The following is a 17,857-nucleotide window of genomic DNA, read 5'->3' on the forward strand; positions in this document are numbered from 1 at the left end:
CAGGCTCTTGAAACAAAGGGGATAACTTCACTCAACTTCACTTGCCCTTTCATTAAAATGTTCCCACAACCTATGGACTCATGTTCTAGGACTTCATCGCATGTTCTTGATATTTATTACTTATTCATTTATTATTATTATCTCCTCTTTTTGTATTTTCACAGTTTGTTGTCTTCTGCACTCTGGTTGTACGCCCTAGTTGGGCGATCTTTCATTGATTCTGTTATGGCTATTATTCTATAGATTTATTGTGTTGGCGCATGGCCAAGTGGTTAAGGCGTTCGTCTAGTGATTTGAAGGTCACTAGTTCGAGCCTTGGCTGAGGCAGCGTGTTGTGTCCTTGAGCAAGGCACTTAACCACACATTGCTCTGCGATGACACTGGTGCCAAGCTGTATGGGTCCTATTGCCCTTCTCTTGGACAACATCGGTGGCATGGAGAGTGGAGACTTGCAGCATGGGCAACTGCTGCTCTTCCATACAACCTTGTCCAGGCCTGCGCCCTGGAAACCTTCCAAGGCTCAAATCCATGGTCTCATGAGACTAACTGATGTCTAAAATTGAAAATGAGTCTCAGGGTTGTATATGTTGGTATATATGTACATTGATAATAAAATTTACTTTGAACTTTGAACTTTATAGATGGTGAACAATCTTTTGGGAGTTAGGAGGTGAGTTACTCAGTGCAGGATTCCCAGCCCCTGATCTGCTCTTGTCGTCACATTGAGTATACAGCTACTCCAATTTCTGGTCAGCGGTAATATCAATGGTGGGAGATTCAGTGTTGGTAATACCAGTGAACATCAGCATTATGTCTTGTTGAATATTGTCCCCGTCAGGCACTTGTATGATGTGAATATAACTTGCCATGTATCAGTCCAGGTCTGGATACCTGCTGTAATTGCAGCTGACTGCTTCATTATCCGAGGAGTTGCAAATAGGGTTGAACATCGGAGATCATCCTTGCTTCTTACGCCACAATTGAAGGAAGATCACTGGTGAAGAAGCTGAAGGTGGTCTGGGACAGTATCCCTACAGGAACTCCTGTGGAGGTGAGAGGCGTCCAACCAGTACAACCACCCTCCTTTGTGCTCTGAATAGTACCTTGACATAATGAAGAGTTTTATTTGTCACATGTACATCAAAACAGCAAATCATACAGTGCAATGTGTTGTATTTCACAGACCGAGGACGTGCAGGAGGCAGCTGCAAGGGTCCAGCACCAATACAGCATGCCCACAACTCACCTGAACTATACAGCTTTGGAATGTAGGGGGAAACTGGAGCACCAGGAAGAAGTCACACAGTCATGGGGAGAGCATTTAAACTCCTGACAGACAGTGATGCGATTTAGGGTGATCCCCAGTCGGTGATCACTGGTACTGTAAAGGAAGGAGAAGCTTGGGAGGATCAATGGCACCTAACGGTGACTTCTTTGCTTGCATCTTCGGAAACAGCTCTATTTCCATCATTAATATCTCTATTTTTCCCTTTCAGGATTCTTTTGAAGACCTTGATCTGGAGTTACATGCTGACTACAGTTCTTTGCGGGAACCCGTTCTCAGGGTTTCACGAATGGCCATTGTTCAGCATGTTAAGGGCACGGCCTAGGAGCTCAGCTTGCCTTTGGAGGACCGAGATTTCGTGGCTCTGGAGACAGGGAGATCAGAGGTTAGTGTCAGGGCAGGAGATCAGTCTGTTGTGGGAGATAGAAGTTCTCAGGCTGTCTGCCCAGAGACCTGAGATCTTAGGGCACAGAACTCAGAAAAAGTGACGCAATGGACTTTTAACATCGTAAATCGGCAAGTTGTTTGTTATATCTCCCCCCTTGCTGTGAAATGGAGACATCTCTTTCTCCCTTATTAGGGAGAGAGAGAGCCTGTGGTAGGTCGAATACCGGGTGAACAAGTAGTCTTTGGGGCACTGCAAGCCCGTGTCTTTGCGGTGTACCACTTTGGCCACTTGCAGGGTTGAATGCCAGGAGGGAGATTACTGCGGAGGAATGGAGAAGAGCATTGGGGAGGGAGCGATCCCTGTGGAAAGCGGTGGGGGGGGGCGATGGGAGGTAAAGATATGTTTAGTGGAATGGCGAATGTTGCAGATGATAGTATGTTAGATGCGGAGGCTGATGGGGTGGTAGGTAAGGACAAGACAGGCTCTGTCACTGTTACAGCGGCGTGAAGATGGGGATAACTCAGATGTAGAGGAAATGGAGAAGGTGCGGGTGAGGGCAGAATCAAGAGTAGGGCCCGTTCCTTAAAGAATGAGGAAATACCATTTGGACAGGAGACAGGGTGGGAAGGGGTACAGGTGAGATAACCATGGCAATCATTAGATTTATAACATGGATGGAGACAGAGAGATCAAGAAAGTGGAGGGAAGTGTGAGAGATGGACCAAGTGAATTTAAGGGCAGGGTGGAACCAAATCATCAAACCCGCAGACATGGTGGGGGGGGGGGGATGGTGGGCTGTTGTAGTGTGGCAGACTGACCTCCACCTTGTTGAGGCCAAGCGGCAACTCTCAGACACCTCCTCATACCTACCCCTCGAGGAGGACCCCATTCCACATCATCAGAAAACTGTCCCCAACACCGTCACTGACCTCATGCACCCAGCCACTGCCACCAACCTCGTAGTTCCCTTACCCCACACTGCTCACTTCTACCTCCTTCCCAAGATCCACAATCCTGACTGTGCGGGTAAGCCTAATGTCACCGCTGCTCCTACCCTACTGAGCTTGTGTCCTCGTAAGTCGATTCTATCTTATCCCCCTTGGTTCAGTCCCTTCCCACCCACACCCGCGACACTTCTCATATCCTCGATCTCCTCAATAACTTTCAGTTCCCTGGTCCTCAGCACCTCAATTTCACCATGGTTGTCCAGCTCCTGTACACTTCTACCCCCCATCAAGATTGGGGGCTTGCTTCATTGAGCACCTCCATACCATATGCCACTAGCAGAACCTCCCGGTGGCCAAACATTTTAATTCCCAGTCCCATTCACATTCTAGTGTGTTGCCAAGATGAGGCCACCCTCAGGGTGGAGGAGAAACACCTATATGCTGTCTGGGTACCTTCTGACCTGATGGCATGAATATTGATTTCTCTTTCCGGTGAATGGATTTCCATCTCCCTTTCCACTATTCTGCACTTTGACCTTTCACTTTTCCCTCCTGCCTATTACTTCCCCTTGGGTGCCCTCCTCCTCCTCTTTCTCCTATTGTCCACTCTCCTCTCCTAATAGATTCTTTCTACTCCAGCCCTTTGACCTTTCCCACCCACCCGTTGACCCACCCCCACCTTTTTATTCTGGCATCTTCCCCCTTCCTTCTCAGTCCTGAAGAAGTGTCTTGGCTTGAAATGTCAACTGTTTACTCTTTTCCATAGATGCTGCCTGACCTGCTGAGTTCCTCCAGCATTCGGTGTGCATTGCTTTGGATTTCCAACATCTGCAGATTTCCTTGTGTTTGTCTTTTATTCAGACTCAATATCAATCTCTCTAACTTTAAGTAACTCCCTCTTTGTTTCTACCTGTATCTGAATTGGCCATTTCTACTGTCAACATTTTGTCTCAGTTTTTCTCTTTCCAGTTTGGCCTGCTGCTATCAGCAACAGGTTTCACAGGCAAAGAAGCATAATGGGTTTCACTTTGAGTCATTTGGCCACCCCTCTCAGAGATATTCCCTTTGTTTTATCCATCCTGCACCCACCCCCACCCTCCTTCACCTCAGATACTGACAACTAACTCATTCCTTCCCCATTCTGATGGATGATCAGAAACCCAGATTATTGTTTCTCTTCCCCAGATGATGCCTGAGTTACTGAATATTTCCAGCATTTCAGTTGTTTTGAGGGTTGAAGGGCATCGGGATGTGATAATAAAGGACAGGAACCTTGAATCTTCCTTGGTTCCTTTCACATCTGCAGGATAGAAACATAGGAGCATAGAAAATAGGTGCAGGAGTAGGCCATTCGGCCCTTCGAGCCTGCACCGCCATTCAGTATGATCATGGCTGATCATCCAACTCAGAACCCTGAACCAGCCTTCCCTCCATAACCCCTGATCCCTTTAGCCACAAAGGCCATATCTAACTCCCTCTTAAATATAGCCAATGATCTGGCCTCAACTGTTTCCTGTGGCAGAGAATTCCACAGATTCACCACTCTGTGTGAAGAAGTTTTTCCTAATCTCAGTCCTAAAAGGCTTCCCCTTTATCCTCAAACTGTGACCCCTCGTTCTGGACTTCCCCAACATCGGGAACAATCTTCCTGCATCTAGCCTGTCCAATCCCTTTAGGATTTTATACATTTCAATCAGATCCCACCTCAATCTTCTAAATTCCAATGAGTATAAGCCTAGTTCATCCAGTCTTTCATCATATGAAAGTCCTGCCATCCCAGGAATCAATCTGGTGAACCTTCTTTGTACTCCCTCTATGGCAAGGATGTCTTTCCTTAGATTAGGGGACCAAAACTGCACACAATACTCCAGGTGTGGTCTCACCAAGGCCTTGTACAACTGCAGTAGTACCTCCCTGCTCCTGTACTTGAATCCTCTTGCTATGAATGCCAGCATACCATTCGCCTTTTTCACTGCCTGCTGTACCTGCATGTCCACTTTCAATGACTGGTGTATAATGACACCCAGGTCTCGTTGCACCTCCCCTTTTCCTAATCGACCACCATTCAGATAATAATCTGTTTTCCATAGATTACCATAGAAACTACAGCACAGAAACAGGCCTTTTGGCCCTCCTTGGCTGTGCCGAACCATTTTCTGCCTAGTCCCACTGACCTGCACACAGACCATATCCCTCCATACACCTCCCATCCATGTATCTGTCCAATTTATTCTTAAATGTTAAAAAAGAACCTGCATTTACCACCTCGTCTGGCAGCTCATTCCATACTCCCACCACTCTCTGTGTGAAGAAGCCCCCCCAATGTTCCCTTTAAATTTTTCCCCCCTCACCCTTAACCCATGTCTTCTGTTTTTTTTCTCCCCTTGCCTCAGTGGAAAAAGCCTGCTTGAATTCACTCTATCTATACCCATCATAATTTTATATACCTCTATCAAATGTCTCCTCATTCTTCTACGCTCCAGGGAATGAAGTCCCAACCTATTCAACCTTTCTCTGTAACTGAGTTTCTCAAGTCCCGGCAACATCCTTGTAAACCTTCTCTGCACTCTTTCAACCTTATTTATATCCTTCCTGTAATTTGGTGACCAAAACTGAACACAATACTCCAGATTCGGCCTCACCAATGCCTTATACAACCTCATCATAACATTCCAGCTTTTATACTCAATACTTTGATTAATAAAGGCCAATGTACCAAAAGCTCTCTTTATGACCCTATCTACCTGTGACGCCACTTTTAGGGAATTTTGTATCTGTATTCCCAGATCCCTCTGTTCCACTGCACTCCTCAGTGCCTTACCATTAACCCTGTATGTTCTACCTTGGTTTGTCCTTCCAACGTGCAATACCTCACACTTGTCAGTATTAAACTCCATCTGCCATTTTTAGCCCATTTTTCCAGCTGGTCCAAGTCTCTCTGCAGGCTCTGAAAACCTTCCTCACTGTCTACTACACCTCCAATCTTTGTATCATCAGCAAACTTGCTGATCCAATTTACCACATTATCATCCAGATCATTGATATAGATGACAAATAACAATGGACCCAGCACTGATCCCTGTGGCACACCACTAGTCACAGGAATGTCTTAGATTAGATTAGATTATGAGGACACACAGTCCTCTTTTATTGCCATTTAGTAATGCATGCATTAAGAAATGATACAATGTTCCTCCAGAATGATATCACAGAAACACAAGACAAACCAAGACTGAAAAACTGACAAAAATCACATAATTATAACATATAGTTACAACAGTGCAAAACAATACTGTAATTTGATGAAGAACAGACCATGGGCACGGTAAAAAAAAAGTCTCAAAGTCTCTCGAAAGTCCCATCATCTCATGCAGATGGTAGAAGGAAGAAAAACTCTCCCTGCCATGAACCTCCAGCGCCGCAAACTTGCCGATGCAGCACCCTGGAAGCACCCGACCACAGCCGACTCTTCAGTCCGTCCAAAAACTTTGAGCCTCTGACCAGCCCTCCGACACCATCTCTGCCAAGCGCTTCGACCCCAGCCCCAGCAACAGGCAATAGGCAAAGCCAAGGATTTGGGGCCATCCCCTCCGGAGATTCTCGATCGCACAGTAGCAGCGGCAGCGAAGCGGGCATTTCAGAAGTTTCTCCAGATGTTCCTCCGTGCTTCTCACGTCTGTCTCCATCAAATCAGGATTGTGCACGGTACCTACTTAACAGATATTGACATCACTCCCACTGAAGTATCTGTGCAAAGTAGGAACTATTGTATTGTAAAAAATGTAGAGAGGATTTTCCAACAGAAAGGTCTCACAAATAGAAAAGTTGATGTTTAGGTTCAAATATTGGTGGTAACATATTTTAAAGAGCTTCTATGATATATGACATCCATTATATCCCGTGCACAGAATGCGCTTGTCATGATCTTTCTATGACAGTTAATTGGTTTATTACTGTCACATATCGAGGTTCAGTGAAAAACTCTGTTTTGCATGGCATCCATACAGGTGATTTCAGCACATCAGTGCATTGAGGCAGTACAAGGGAAAAACAGTAACAGAGTGCAGGACAAGAGGCATATTCAAGGGTCAGATAGAAGCTGTTTTTGAGCCTGGTGGTGTGAGCTTTCAGGCTTTTGTATCTATTGTCTGATGCAACGAGGGTGAAGGGAGAATTCCGTGGTGGGTGGAGGCTTTGATTATGTAGCCTGCAAGCCAAAAATTGATTATTGTGATTTATTTGATCTTAACCCTTACATACAGTTCATATTCTACGCCTTCACAGTATGGTCCAGGTCAATTTTGACCCAGCCCAAGAATCTCCTCATAACAACTGTCTATACCAAATTTTGAACCACAGATCTATTTAGAATGTATAATTAGCCTATCTGATATTAATAAATGGGTGATTAATCCTTAATTAATGTTTCAGAGATCTAAAATCTATTTCAATAGATACGGGTCAAATTTGACCCGGAGCAGCCTCAATTTACAAAAATTTGTAGCACCTGTACAAAAGGATAACATATTTAAATATTTTCATTTTTGCTCATTTTGGGTCACTTTAGGAAAAGTCATCAAATTTCGGCTAAAAAAAAAAAGGCATTTAGGGTGTTTTTACTGCTGTCAAATGTCAAAACGGATCAAATTTGACCTGAACAGTATGTAAGGGTTAAACAGGAAAGTACATTACTCCGCCTTCTAATTAGCACAAAGCTGGCAGCCTAACTTATGGCTAGAAGTTTTTTTCTAAGGTTTCCTGCTGTCGTTTCTGAAAAGGATATGATTTTTTTTATTGTCTGATGCTGAGAGTACGGTTTTATACCCTACCATTTAGTACTGTGTTAATTTTATGTAGTTGCTTCTATATATATCTATCTTATTGTCCCCATATAGTAGAGAAAGTGATCAGAATGTATGTGCTGTGAATAATAAACAATCCTATTCTCACTGCTTGTGGGTGATAGATGAACCGGTAGGATTCTCCTACTTTCAGAATGCAGCACCATGACTGAGTGGAGACAGGGTAGGCACTGAACAAGGCCTGTGTGTTATTCTGACTGTACAGACACAGTAGTAATGATGTTCGGCTCTGGACAGACCACATAATATACACGACTGGTCCCACAACATTGTGGGTAATTTTTAACTGTGTCCTGGAATTGACTACCAGAGTTGGGCAAAGAGTGAGGTCAGTGATACCCAGCTTTCCAAGAACAAACTTGATGGATTATTTCTCTTGGTACACAGCCTTTAGGAGCACAAACAGTTGTGAAAGTACTTTGAGTGTTTAGTATGCAGCCTTACTGATTTTTTTTTCTGTCATTGAAATTAATACTTGGGAAAATGCAGGTCTGTAATGTTAACATCTGCGCACATGTCCTCCCAGGAACCAGAATAGCAAGACTGTTCCTGGACTGCCAATTGATAATGTCAGCGCAACATTTTCACAATATCAAGATAATTGTAAACAATCTAAGGGGCACAGAACCGAAATAAATTGGTCTGGGACTGAAGGACAGAAAAGGAGAATGAAAGTTGTGTGACTAACTACGTCATATTTCACTCAGTTCTAAATTGCAGTTGGTCGTGAGGTCAGCAGAGAGTAAATGTCCTCAGCGCAGTGCCAGATGTGACAGATTAATTAATCTGGTTTATTGACATTGGTTGAATGATAAATATTGGTGCTGTGTTTCAAAAATAGGTCTTAAAATACCTTCTTAATTCACCTGCAAGGTTAAAAACTTGGCAGCAGTGCATCATGGAGTGAGCCTACATATTGAACTCTCGAATGGGACTTGAGCCGATAACTGTTCCAGGGACAATTGCCTGTAAGTCTGCAAATATTTGAATGGATTCCCAGCAAATACGTTATTTCTGAGTCAATTAATTCTTTCCCACAGCAGCCAGATTGTTTGGGAACAGAATGGTGGCCAACTGCCTCACCCTTTAGTTTCTAAGTCAGTCTGGTTTTTGCAAAGCTTTCTGTGACTGGAAATCACTTTTTGCCTCTAACATAACTTCCTCCCACTGCGCTCTCCCACAGGGTGGGTAGACTCAGCTCCTCAGCAAAACCAAAGTCCATTATCCCAGATCTTGCTACTCCTAGAGACTATCTCAATGCATTTTCCCTTGAAGAAATGCAGGAAATTTCTCCCAGTCTTTTTCTTTCAACGAACATCAATACATCCCCTTTGTACCCTGCCCAAGGGCTTGGCATTTATTATTGTTAAACTACTATTACCAACCCCCTCTCCCAATGGCCAATACTTAATCTCTGGAGCATTTAGGAGAAAAATCATAAGGGTATTAAAACAGCCACATCCATCCATTTTTTTCTGAGCTAATTTTTCAGTGGGTTTAGAAACAAGTGTTGGAGATGTGAAATAGGTAGCTACTTCAATTGGCAGGCATGGAATCGTGTGGTGAATTCTCCAGGAACCTGTCCAACATGTGGTGAGCAGAAATGGACCAATCTCCAGCAGAGGCCCAAGCAGACTTTGATAAAGTTTCAGTTCTATAAGTTTTAAAGTTTAATTTAGGTGTTTAGGTTTAATTTTTTTAGGCTTAGGTCCTTGCCTTATTTAAAAAGCTTTTGAGACCTTGAATGGATTTTCTAACCTTTTTGATGTTACCTGCCACCTTCAAAGATCATCAGCCATCTATTCCCGTTAGCTGAGCATCAGGGTGCAAGGTCCATGTGTTTGACGTCTTCACCTGGGAATGTGAGGCTGACAAAAACTTCTTCACCAGTTCCAGGGATTTTCTCTAGGCCAAGTGCAGAACTGACGGGGGCATTATGAATGATTTCAAAAGCCTTTGACTCATCCAATTTTGATTGAGGGTCAGGGTAACCTACCTCGTTGGTAAAGAACCAGGAATCTGACCAGTGCCAGGAGAGGCACATCACTGTTGAGTGATGCCTGCACTATCAGATAGTGGCTGCAAGTCTCCAACTCTCCTCTCTGCAGCCAGTTTTGCGTTAGTGACAGCACACACACACACACACACACACACACACACACGCACGCACACACGCACACAGTCCTTTAACCTTAGACTACACTCAGTCTCAGTTTTTGCCAGCCTGCCTACAGCTTACCAGTGATTTCAGCATAGCCACTTAGGTGAATCAGAGTCAGGTTTATTATAATTGATATATATCGTGAAATTTGTTAATTTGTGGCAGCAAAGTGCAGGTCATCAAAAAAACTTCTGTCAGTTACAATAAAAGAATAAAATAAATAAATGATGCAGAGGAGAAATAATGAAGTAATTTTCAATGAACTATTCAGAAATCTGATGGTGGAGAGGAAGAAACTGTGTCTAAAACATTGAGTGTGTCTCTTCAGGCTCCTGTACCTCCTCCCTGATGGAAGCAATGAGAAGAGGGCATGTCCTGGGTGATGAGGGTCTTTAATGATACACTCTAATGATACACTTTAACGATGCACCCGACATGAGGCACTGCCTTTTGTAGATGTCCTTCATGTTGGACATGGTGGTGCTCGTGATGGAGAGGGGGGAGTTTACAGCTCTCTGCAGCTTTTTTTCAATCCAGTCCATTGGAGTCTCCATACCCGGTGGAGAAGCAATTAATCAGAATGCTCTCCACCGTACATTGGTAGAAATTTCCCAAGGTCTTTGGTGATCTCCTCGAACTCCTAATGAATTACTGTATAGCTGCTGGCATGCCTCCTTCATGATTGCATCAACACACTGGGCCCAGGAAAGATCCTCTGAGATGTTGATGAATGCTTCCAATGACCCTTTACTTACAGTCCAATTGTACTGGGCAAGAAGGAGATGGGCCTTTGCAGGAAGTCTGAATGCAGCCTTTATGGAACCTGCGAGACTCTGGTCATAATCAGAGAATGGAAGTAAGTCCTTCAACCCAACTTGTCCATGCTGACCAAATGGCCAATATGAGCTCGTCCCATTAGCCTGCATTTGGGCCATATCCTTCTAAACCTTTCCTATTCATGTGCCTGTCTCTAAGACCTCCATTGGTCAGAGTTGATCATGGATATTGTGTCCTAGCTGTCTAGATATGCAAGCCTGGGCAGTACGATATGGAGAGTAAGCTGTTGCCCATGTAGCAAGCTCCCTCTCTCCACACATCTGATGAACCCAAAGGAAATGAAGAGACAGATACAGTTTGGTACCATCAGCATCACAGAAGTTGCCAGTCAGCATTGAACTCAATGCAAGACCGCCTTAGGGACTCTAGTTCTGAATTTTTCTCTTGGGGTTTACTCCTGAAGCCTTCCCCATGAGTAGATATATCCGCAAGGCAATGGAGGTTTGAGATCAGAGTTTTCCTTGTCGTAGGTGAGCTGCCAACCGTGGCTGACGAGGCCCAATCTGTACCTGTCTAAATGTCTATTAAACATTGAAATTGTCCTCACTTCTATCACTTTCTCTGGCACCTTTTCTATATACCCACCTTCCTCTGAGTGAAAAAATTTCCCCTCAGGTCCCCGTTAAATCCTTCCCCATTCACTCTAAATCTGAGCTCCATAGTTTAATAGATCACAGTCCGCAATTTGTGTCACGTTTTTGGAGGGTGATCTGTAAACTGATAGGGAAAACAGCAAGACTTTCCTCTGGATTTCACCCGCAGTCCAATGGCCAGACGGAGCAGGTGAACCAAGATTTAGAATGAATCCTAAGATGCCTGGCCTCAGAAAGATCAGATGAATGGTGCAACTAGGACAGTGGTCACCCTCAACACTTGGCAGCATTTGGCACATGGGATGTCTCTGTTTGAATGCCAGTTTGGGTATTCTCTGCCACTTTTCCCTGAGCAGGAGGCAGAGATTGGGTCTCCTGTGGCTGAAGATCACTTCCAACCTGCAAGGAGAAATGGACTAGGGCAAGGGAGATTTTGTTGGCCTCTACCTGGAAGGCTGAGATAAAGTCTAACTGCAAGAGAAGACAGGGACCAGTTTTGCAACCTGGGCAACAGGTCTGGCTGTCGACTCAGGATTTGCCTCTCCAGATGGGATCTAGGAAATTGGGGCCCAAGTTCATTGGACCCTTCAAGGTTCTCAGGGAAGTAAACCCAGTAGCTTACACCCTGCATTTCCCCAGGACCTCAAGATCAATCCCACTTTCCACATTTCCAAATTAAAACCTGTGAACTCCAGTCCTTTAACCCCAACCATGAGTCCCGCCACCCCCCAGGTTTGTCGATGGGGAACAGGTCTTCACCATGAGAAGAAAATTGGATACACAAACTGTTAAGGGTGTTTGGCAGTTCCTCATGGACTGGGAAGGATCCAGACCCGAGGAATGGTGCTGGGTTCCTGAAAGGGACATCTTGGGTTCGGCTCTCATCCACGACTACCATCATTGTTTCTCTGATCAACCAGGGCTGTCAGGAGCTGGCCTTAACTGGCTTGGTTGTATGAGGCAGAGTGATGTTGGACAGTTGTGTTTCTGAGAGGTGGACCTGTGACTTGAGGTGTTCCACAAGGTTCAACGGGGAGGAGGTCCTGTTACGATACACACCCAACCGCACCAGCTTCTGGGCTTTAGACGCTCTGACTCTTGCAGAATACGGATACCGCTGCGGTCACTTTAAGGATTCAGGACTGTCCCAGTAATTGGCAGCCATGTTTTGGCATCAGGATTTCAATATGTAAGGAGCACCTGAATGGAGGTTCAGTGCTCTATCGTCAGCTCTACTTGGATTATCGGCTAGGGTCCAGTTAGTTCTCTGTTCTCGTTTAAGTTTTGCATTGTGTCTTGATTCCAGCCTCAGGTACTCCAGCACGTGCATCCAATCATCCTCACCTAGATCTCGCGTCACAATTGTAGATAACAGTCTTCACTGTACACTCCATCACCGATCTGGTGTCATCTGCAAACTTATTAAACATACCGACTATATTCTCATCCAAATGATTAATACAGATGACAAATAACAGCAGACCCAGCACTGACCCCTGGGGAACACCGCAGGTCACAGGTCCACCTCTCTGAAACACCTCAGGTCACAGGCCCACTGACCCCTGTGGAACATCGCAGGCCACAGGTCCACCTCTCTGAGATACAACCCTGCAAGATCACTCTGGCCAGACACAACCAGGCCAGTTTTGGCCAGCTGACACTGGACCCCATGGGACTGTAATCTGTCATAATTGGGAGAAATGAACGTAATTCACATCCATCGACATTGAGTTGGAGTTTCAGCGTAAGAGTCTGATCTGGCGTGATGACGTTATATGGGGATTTTTAGCATGGTTTTGTCTGTAGGTTTCAGAGTTCAAGACAATGTGTTAGGGGTTTCATTAAAGATAAAACACCTCATTTAGTTTTATTTGCGAAAACCTACATCGGTGACCCCGGTACGATTGCGGAGCTATTGAACATGTTGGCCAATGCAGATGCTTTGAAGCTGCCGGGGTTTTGGGAGTAAAATGCCATCACTTGGTTTGTACAAGCTGAGGCTCAGTCACAGGTCTGCAGTTGGCTGACATTAAGTTCAGGGAAGCCGGGATTTCTGTCCTGTGCAATGTCCCAACCGTTCACCCTCGCCCCATGGTGCCCGCAAACTGGAGGTGGACCATTTTTGACTCAATACATAGCCTCTCACATCTGGGCCTAAAGGCCTCACAGAAACTGGTGGCACTAAAGTTTGTTTGGCACGGCCTTAGAAAGGACGTGCATGATTGGACTGCAGCCTGCGTGGAGTGCCGGCGGGCAAAAGTTAACCGTCATGTTCAGGCACCATTGGAACCTTTTGAGGTCCCTGAGCGACAGTTTGACCATGTCATTGTGGACCTTGCTGGTCCTCTTTCCCTATCCCATGGTTTCACGCACCTTTGTACCATGACGTATCAAACTAGCATCAACGACAGCCACAGACTTGGGTGTTCATCAGCACCTGGGTTACTCGGTTTGGCGCCCCATCTGATACTTCCTCTGATCGCGGTCCCCAGTTCATATCAGACCTCTGGGGTGCAATGGCCCAGAACCTCTGCGTTAGGATACATCACACCACAGCATATCACCCGCAGTCCAATGGCCTGTGCGGGTGATTTCACCGCTCCTTAAAGACTACTCAGAGGGCTTCCCTGACCAATGAGGTTTGGGGTGATCATCTCCCGTGGGTCCTGCTGGGGCTCAGAATGGCTCCAGAAGAGAACCTGCAGTCATCCTTGACAGAGTCGGTGTCCGGACAGACATTACAAGTGTTAGTTGACTTTATTCCTGATGCCACAGCTACCTGGTCCCTCCTCAGTGAATTCAATTCCTTTTCACCCATCCCGATCTCCCATCATGGCGTACAGCTCTCTTGGGTTCCTGTTGACCTACATTCCGCCTCGTTTGTTTTCATCCACCATGACGCACACCAACATCCCCTTAGGCCCCCCTATGATGGGTCGTTCCATGCTTTGAAATGGGGTGAAAAGATTTTTGTCACAGATAAGAGGGATAAACCTGAATGCATTTCGGTAGATCGCTTCAAACTGACCCGCCGAGATTTGCAGTATTCTGTTGCCATGCCTCTGGCATCACAACATGACCATCAGCGTGTCAATGAACCTCTGGACCAGCCAGAGGCCCCCGCGGTTCCTCCAGCCATGGAACACAGGAAACGAGCCAAGCAGCTCGTACGGGGACCAGACAGACTCACAGTGCTGGTTTTAGTGAATTTGGGGGGGCGCTGTGTAGGGTAATGAAATTAGGAAAAATGTACATAATTTACAACCATCAACATTGAGTTGAGGTTTCGCTTTGAGAGATTGTTCTGATGTGATGACGTCGTAAGGATTTTTAGCAGGCTTTTGTTTAGGTTTCAGAGTTGAATAAAATGTGTTACAGGTTTCATTAAACATAAAACGCCTCACTACATTTTATTTGTGGAAACCTATAGGACCTAACCCTCCAGATCAGCCTCCTATGCAGGACCGTGTCAAAGGCCTTGTTGAAGTCCATAATTTATGGTGACTTAAGTTTTCCAGTCACCTTCTACTCTGTGAATTTAACCATCGCAAAGGGGGATTGCTAAGAGGATGTTGCCTGGATTGAAGAGCATGGCTTATGAGGATAGATTGAGCAAAGCAGGACTTTTCTCTCTGGAGAGAAGGAAGACAAGAGGTGATTTGTTCAAGGTGCTTTGATAGAGTGGACTTTCTTCCAGGGCAGAAATGGATAATACCAGAGGGTGTAATTATCAGGTCAGATGGGAAGGAAGGGTTAAATCGATCTTGGAGTAGGTTAAAGGCCCAGCACAGCATAATGAGCCAAGGGGCCTGTACTGACTGTACCGCTCTGTTCAGAGTTATATTTGTAAAGAAAATCTAAAGGCTCACAGGAAACACCTCACCTCATCCCAGCAGTTGAAGCTAGATTTTGGAATGATGCTGTGCTGAATAATCGGTGAATTACGAAGGAGAGGAGGAGGATCCCATAAAATATGGCTGCCCTGTATTTCACCTCTCTTTACTTGCCTTTCCTCGTATCCCTTGAATTGCTTACTCAGCGAAGATTCAATGCTAATGGTGAAGAATCTGTCACAGACACGAGCCTCCCCACCATTGAGGACATAATGTGTCTTCCCCGCTATCAGATTTCTGAACCCATGAACACCACCTCGCCATTTATCTTTTGCATGATTATTTATTGTAACTTATAAAAATGTGTTATGCCTGCACTGAACTGCTGGCACAAAACAACAAATTCCCAACCATGCCACGCCATGTCATGGCACTGCACACCACATGACCCTGGTCCAGGTTCATCACTGTGCCAGTTCACACCACCCCACCCCAATATCCCCTCCCGCTCTCACTGTCCAGAGAACAACCAGTGAAGCTGTCTGGGAGGAAGTGGCTCTGAAATCAACAACTCATTATTCAGAGTCAGAATCAGGTTTATTATCACTTACAAATGTCATGCAAATTGTTGTTTTGTGGCTGCAGCACAGGGCAAGATGTTAATATTACTATGTTTCATAAAAGAAAGAGAGAAATAAATTAATTAATTGATGAATAAATAAATAGTGCAAAAAAAGGAATCATAAGGTAGTGTTCATGGGTTCATAGATGGCCAAGGGGAAGAAGCTGATCCTAAAACACTGAGTGTGTGTCTTCAGGCTCTCGTACCTCCTCCCTGGTGGTAATTACACAAACAGGGCATGAGGTTCCTTAATGGTGGATGCTGCTTTCCTGAAGCACCGCCCTTTCAAGATGCTTCGATGGTAGGATGTGCTGTCTGTTCTGAAGTCCATAGGATCCCTGTGCAGACAAAGAGAAATGGATTGGGCTAACTGTTAGTTTAAACCCAATATTGTTCTACATATCTAGTGGGATATTAGATCCTGTCCCTTCTCAATCTGCTCTGCCTGTGTCAGCTTCTCTCTTCTTCTGAAGCACCAAGGTCCTTCCACACAGTCTCTTCTTTCTAACGGCCCCTCATCACACACTCCTTCCACTGGGACCTCTCCCTCCAGTTAATCACACCATCTCCCTCATCTGGTTCTACTCATCACCTTCCTATCTTACCAGATTCCATCATATGCAGCAGATTCTTACTTCCACCTAACTTCGAAACTCTGTCTCTACCTTCACCCTTCCCTCCACCACCAGCCTATCTCCCCTCACCTGGCTCCACCTATTGCCCACTACCTCCTGCCCCACCGCTTCTTTCTTTCCAGCCTATCTCCCCTCACCTGGATCCACCTATCACCCACTACCTCCTGTCCCACCCCTTCCCTTCCCTCTATCAAGCCTATCACCCATCACCTGGATCTACCTCTCACTCACTAGTTCCTGTCCCAGCCCTTCCCTTCCTTCTTTCCAGCCTATCTCCCCTCACCTGGATCCACCTATCACCCACTACCTCCTGTCCCACCCCTTCCTTCTTTCCAGCCTAGCTCCCCTCACCTGGATCCACCTCTCACTCACTAGTTCCTGTCCCAGCCCTTCCCTTCCCTCCTTCCAGTCTATCTCCCCTCAAGCTTCCAGTCCACTTCCAAAATGGTAACTGGCCGTTTCCCTCCATAGGTGCAGCCCAACCACAGAGTTCCTTCAGCAGTTTGTGCTTTGCTCCAATTCCTTTCCTGATGAGTGAGTTAGTTTAAAATTACCTTTAAACTTTTCACATCTTTCACTTGCTGATTATGGTCGGGATTAATGAAAATCCAGTGCATATCAAATGTGTGCCAACCCAGTCTGCCTCTTCTTACGGACTTTGCTACCTATTCATTGAGATTCAAAGGGCAACTTTTTTTGTTTTTATTCACGGGATGTGGGTGTTGCTGGGAAGTCTGAGATGGTTGGTTCCAAACTCCTGGTATGCTGTTGAACCAACCACGCGAGTACAGGGACACAAGCAGCTCTGCAGATGCAACACACACAAAGTGCTGGAGAAGCTCAACAGGTCAGGAGGGAATAAACAGTTTCAGTTTTATGAAAGATCTCAGCCCAACATGTGAACAGTTCATTTCCCTCCATAGATGCTGCCTGATCTGCTGAGCTCCACCAGAATTTTGTGAGTGTTACACAAGAACACAGAATGGCTTCACTCTCCTGTCAGTAGATGGTGCAAAGGCTTTGCACATTGGGATAGGAGATCTTTAGAAAGGGTTCTTCTGATTGAAGCTGAAATCTGAACTTTCTTTCAGCCTGACACATTAAGGAATACGCCCTATCATGCTGTTAATTCTCAACTCAGTGAAGAATACCTGAAAACCCATCGCTGTTAAACAATATAAACTCATCGTTGCTCATAAACCACAATGATGGAATTTTTTTAACAGTTAAATGATTTTATAAGGTTGTGCACTTAACAGTTTGAGTTCCCATTCTAAGAATTCATTGCTGGCAGACCATCACGGTTCAAAACACTTGTAGGAATACATTGAACAAACGCAGCAAGATGTTGTCCAACTGAGAGGGCTACTTGTTAGTTCCAAAGCCCTGAGGCAGTGTGGTGTCTGATCGCTGCAGACGGCTGTGCCTGATGCGCTGATGAATCTCCCGGCTGCAGCTCAGAATTCTCACCTCTAGGTCAGAGGCTCGAGAGCTCAGGCCACACTCCAGATAGTGAGCACAAACCCTGGCTGTTGCCATCGTGTTCCGCGAGGGTGTCTGATGTCAGACGTTGGGATCAAACAACAGACTGAGAGCATACTGGACCTGCTGGGAGGAGGTTAAAGCATCTGACAGAGTTATTCTAAAGAAGAATAACAAGAGAGCCTCATCAGTACTTAGCCCAAGTTAGATTA

At 45.4% G+C, this 17,857-nt stretch overlaps 1 long non-coding RNA gene across 1 annotated transcript; it reads right to left on the minus strand.

The window, feature by feature from the left end:
* Nucleotides 1–5,800: 5,800 nt before the first annotated feature.
* LOC134358563 (uncharacterized) lies at nt 5,801–16,820 on the minus strand. Its single transcript, XR_010020898.1, has 3 exons — nt 16,718–16,820; nt 15,735–15,866; nt 5,801–6,329 (listed from the first exon to the last, which is right to left on the minus strand). It is a non-coding gene; the product is annotated as an uncharacterized LOC134358563 (long non-coding RNA).
* Nucleotides 16,821–17,857: the final 1,037 nt, after the last annotated feature.

Source organism: Mobula hypostoma, chromosome 18 (genome assembly GCF_963921235.1).
Source record: "Mobula hypostoma chromosome 18, sMobHyp1.1, whole genome shotgun sequence".
In the NCBI taxonomy this organism is placed as follows: Eukaryota; Metazoa; Chordata; class Chondrichthyes; order Myliobatiformes; family Myliobatidae; genus Mobula; species Mobula hypostoma.